This window comes from Portunus trituberculatus, chromosome 33 (assembly GCF_017591435.1).
Source record: "Portunus trituberculatus isolate SZX2019 chromosome 33, ASM1759143v1, whole genome shotgun sequence".
NCBI classification, from domain to species: domain Eukaryota; kingdom Metazoa; phylum Arthropoda; class Malacostraca; order Decapoda; family Portunidae; genus Portunus; species Portunus trituberculatus.
The window spans coordinates 13,880,134-13,885,133 of NC_059287.1; the positions used below are offsets into that span (position 1 = coordinate 13,880,134).

A 5,000-nucleotide genomic window follows, 5' to 3' on the forward strand; every position below is an offset into this window, starting at 1 on the left:
GCCTTCCTGACCTCTTTCATTCTCGTCCTTCACCCGGATACAACCCCTCTGTGACCTGGTTTATCTCCTTGACCTCATTTTTGGCCCTTAACCCGGCTGTGACCTTTCTTGACCCTTTTCTCCCGTCTAGTTCATCCTGGTTCTCCACCCAGCTGTGACCTGATATGACCTCCTGTGACCTTTCTCATCCTGGTCCTTCACCCTTGTCACTGTGATCTGATGACGTGTAATGTTTTTTCTTTTATATTTGTCTTTTTTTTTCTCTCTGTCGTGGATATTGTTCTCTTCCACATACTTTCCCGGTGGGTATTTTCCACCCCGGGTCTCTTCCCTCGTGACATTTATCCCCCTGATGTATCATCGCTTGTTAATTTTCTTCTGTTGCGCATTTCCTCCCCTTGCCTTGTTTTCCCCCACGTAAAAATGTTCCCCTCCATAAAAATTTAAATCTCAGCTTCATTGAATCTTTAATCTAGTTTATTCCTAACACGTCCAATCGTAAATAGCCAACGGCAATGCACTCACTTAGTGTTTTATTCTAAGACACACCTTTCCTCAATGTCCACGAGGGAAAAATGGACACAGGGAAAAATATTAAAAGGAGAAGGGCACAATATATACTCAAAAGTCTATCTATGACCTTTTCCCCTCCGTTAGTCTTTGAACCTTCCAGTGTGTATGTGTGTGTGTGTGTGTGTGTGTGTGTGTGTGTGTGTGTGTGTGTGTGTGTGTGTGTGTGTGTGTGTGTGTGTATGGCCTCGCCCTGCCGCCCTCCGCCAGACAGCAGGTACCGGCGGCCATTAACACCCTGAGTTAGCCAGAGCAGGGCGCGAGGCTCCCTAATCACAGGTGAAGGTAACGACGCACCTTCACCTCGTTCCGGCAGGTTTAACTTCCATCCACCGCCTCCCGCCACCACCACTGCCACTGCCGCCGCCACCTTCTTGTTCTCACCACCAGCTGGGAAATCGCCTTTTTGTCTTTTTGTCCTCTCTCTCTCTCTCTCTCTCTCTCTCTCTCTCTCTCTCTCTCTCTCTCTCTCTCTCTCTCTCTCTCTCTCTCTCTCTCTCTGGTCTGTTTGTCTGTCTGTGTGTGTGTGTGTGTGTGTGTGTGTGTGTGTGTGTGTGTGTGTGTGTGTGTGTGTGTGTGTGTGTGTGTGTGTGTGTGTGTGTGTGTGTGTGTGTGTGTGTGTGTGTGTGTGTGTGTGCGTGCGTGAGTGTTTAATCTCCAGGGATATGCGTGTGAGCGTGCCGTGTTCTGGCGGCAGCAACTTGTACTGCCAAGCTCCTTTTTTGGTCATTAAAACTTTAATTCTATAACTTTCCACATTATTTCCATGAATCAGATTAGATTAAGTTTCAGCCTCTTTTATTCTCTCTCTCTCTCTCTCTCTCTCTCTCTCTCTCTCTCTCTCTCTCTCTCTCTCTCGTCAGGTACGTGGTTAATGGTGCTTTTAGTGATATCCGGTGGGCACTTAATTGTGAGGAAATGTTTTGGCCAGGTGTGCTGTGTAGGGCAGGTAAAGGTGGAATTGTGGTAAACTATATGGTAGACAAATTGTATCGTAAATAGATTCTTGATGTGTGACATAAGGATTAACAAACTGAGAGGTGAACGAACACGCCTTGCAGAACTCGGGAATTGAGTCAGTGATGTATGGTAATGAATGGAATAAATGGAATATGCAAGACAGTGAAATGAGGCATCAATATGTAAGTAAGTTCTCGGCGGCAAGTCTGTCAGGAGATATATACCTTTAGACACAGGTAACTTGCAGGTTAATTGGCTATACAGGTGTGATGCATAGTAATGAGCGAAGCGGAAGACGGACCCACTGCTACACGGCTGTGGATTACGTAAGCACAGGACACAGGAGAGTATGTTGTGCAGCAGATAGCAGCAGTGCAGTGGTGCGAATGTAGTGCAGCTGTAATACCTGCTATGCACCTCTTCCAGACGTCATACTAACACAGGAAGCGCAGCGAATAAATGTGAATAATATAATGCTGCACATTTGATAACGAAGATGGTATAAATATTCGTAATGGTGCACCACATGAAAGCTGTAATACAGTAAGGGCAGCCCATAACAGCACTAATACCTACATAACTACAGCACAACGCGATAATAAGACACGATTGCTTTCAAAGGCCACAGAGATGATTAGCCTCGTTTTTCACAGTGATTCTTCTTGTTTTGATGTGGAAATCAGGTTAATCTGTCACTGCGCTGTAAAAGAACACCTAAAAACAAGTGTAATCTCAACTGGAGACATTTAAAAACAGTGGAAGTGCGGGACAGAAGAAAGAGAAAAAAAAAAACAATTACAGGACAGAATATGATAGCCGCAATGGAGACGCACTTGATATAAACGATAGCGGTGATAAAAACAATACTTAATGTAGCACGAGTGAGGCGGAGGACAAGGCGGGCCAGATGGTGGGGGGAGAAAGAGCTGTGAGGACAAACAGGGAGGACTGATCACCTCTCAATCATCATTAGTTTTGAAGTCAATCGGATATGCAAGACTTATTTCGTCAACACAATCAGTTTCACCGTTAATCAATACACTCACTGCAGTCCACCAAGTTTGCAGGCCCCGTGTGACTGTGAGGGAGAGAGGGAGAGGAAGAGAGGTGAGAGTGAGTGAGTGAGTAGGTGAGTAGGCGAGAAGGTGAGTAAGTTAGTCCTTCAACTGCGATCACTTGCCTTAATTAGCACAGAGGAGACCAACTTGAAGCTGATCCCTTAACTTAACTCATACACCTCTCTCTCTCTCTCTCTCTCTCTCTCTCTCTCTCTCTCTCTCTCTCTCTCTCTCTCTCTCTCTCTCTCTCTCTCTCTCTCTCTCTCTCTCTCTCTCTCTCTCTCTCTCTCTCTCTCTCTCCCTCCTTTTGTCTTCCTCCTTCAATTTATTTACTCACAATAACCCTCTTTCATTACCTCCCTTTCTCTCCCTTTATCCATTCCTCCACCCCTTTACGATCTTTTCTCCATCTCCTTTTTTTCTGCCTTCCTCCATCCATTAACTCTCAATAACCCTCGTTCCCTCCCTTTTTCTTCCTCTCCTCTCCCTCTCCTCTCCCTCACAAGTGGCCCTCATTCAGAGCAGTGCCTCAAGATCACTTGGCATTCATGTAATCAGTCCAAACTTTTTCCAGGTAGTTTGGCACCCAGCGGAAACACCTTTACCTGTCGCTCTCCCCACCTGTCTCACCGCCCGCCGCCGTCACCGCCTCACTCTCACCACTTTACATTGCATCACCTTCTTTCCATTGAGTTTTCTTTTCAAGCTGTGTTTTTTATTCTTTTTTCTGGGTTCTTTTCTCTCGGGTAACTTCTTCACATCCTTGAGAAACTTTACGTATATTTCATCACTTAGATAGCGAGTTTTGCTGTATTATTTTTCTCTTTTCCTTCCTCGGCTAACTCCGTCACCTCCTTCAGACACTTTTCATTGAATCATTTTGTGTTTCTCTTTTCTTTATCTCGCCTTGCTCGTGGAGGCTTTCCTAGCAATCCTACACAGAGAGAGTAATCCTTCCTGATCCCTTCTCTCTTACTCGCACTCGTCCTGCTCACCTGCAAGTTTCTTTATACACCTGGGGCCTTTAATTTCTCATCACGCGCCCTCCCCGCCACGCTTCCTTCCCAGCGCTGGTCCAGGAACATGGGAGGTGCGGGAAATTGATCCTTATTGCCGCAGAGGTTGGGATAAATAGGCTATTAGGTGAGGGAGGGAGGCGTCGAGAGCTGCATTCATATGACGCATCGCCTACGGCAGGAAGACGGAGGAGATCGATGCGCGAAGTATCTCCTGACGGTGTAAGAATCGCTGTGACGAACGATCGGGCTGTACTCGGTGACGGAGGGACGCTGGGGGAGGCATGGGAGGCAGGAGAAGCAAGGGTGGCAGGGGGAAGCAGGGAAGGCGGCTATAAAGAGTGAAAGGAAGTGTGTGATGGAGAAAAAGGGAGGTCGGCGATGAGAGATGAAGGTGCGGAGAGAGGCGCGTCGCTGGTGGAGAAAAGACGGATAAAGGATGGAGGTGGTACAAGAGAGAGAGAGAGAGAGAGAGAGAGAGAGAGAGAGAGAGAGAGATTCAGTATACAGTCTTTAGAGGCCAACGTGTACACACACACACACACACACACACACACACACACACACACACACACACACACACACACACACACACACACACACACACACACACACACACACCTTGACTGCAGCAGGTGGAACAAACAGGCACATTTCTTACCTGTAGGTGTTGCTTGCGTCCTGAAGGAAGGGGCGGAGGGAGCTACCTCGCTGCCGTGTAATGGAGAGGGATTGCCTTGGAGAATGTTGCAAATTGCCTTGTGAAAGTTTTCTTGCAGTGATGGACGAGTGATGAGGCGGACACTCGGTCACATCGGCACACAACTAAGCAGTGTCAGGCCACACCTGTGCACACCTACACCACCACACCTGCTCGCCACACCACCCGGCAAAGGGACAGGTGTGTTGCGGGGCGGTGGCACATCACGACACTCTGCACACCTGACCAAAGTTTCCGCCGCGCTGGTCCGTCGCTCACGCTTGAGCACGGCCCGCAAATATAGCAAGTCCCCCTTCACTGTTTTCCCTTCCCCTGGCTTTCTTGCCGCGCCAGTCACATCGCCAGGCACCACCGCTGCCTGATCAACAGTTTGCCGCCTCACGTATTACTTTCCTTCTTTCAACACCCTCGCTTGTCAACTAAAAAAAAAAGATGAATTAACACATTTCATATACAAAAACCACGAAAAGAGAGAAAAGAGTATTAATGAGGGTTTGGGGAAGTTGAGTTTAGCGTAGCGATGCACAAAAGAAAAGTTGAGACACACGATGAAGAAGGCGCCAAGATGAGCGAGGAACAGCAAGGCGGCAAGGCGGGACACGAGACAGTCCAGCTCGCTCTCTACACCACTGACGGCTTCCCTGGACTGACTGCTTGCCCCGCCGCGCTGCCTCT

General features: G+C 47.9%; 1 protein-coding gene across 1 annotated transcript in view; it reads right to left on the bottom strand.

Moving 5' to 3' along the window:
* The window catches only part of LOC123512318, a 108,806-nt gene extending 103,816 nt beyond the window's left edge, over positions 1–4,990 (bottom strand). The window contains exons 1-2 of the mRNA XM_045268654.1: positions 4,873–4,990; positions 4,266–4,744 (exon numbers count right to left, since the gene is read on the bottom strand). The gene's annotated coding sequence lies outside the window, so the exon portion shown is untranslated. The remainder of the gene's footprint in view (positions 1–4,265; positions 4,745–4,872) is intronic.
* Positions 4,991–5,000: the final 10 nt, after the last annotated feature.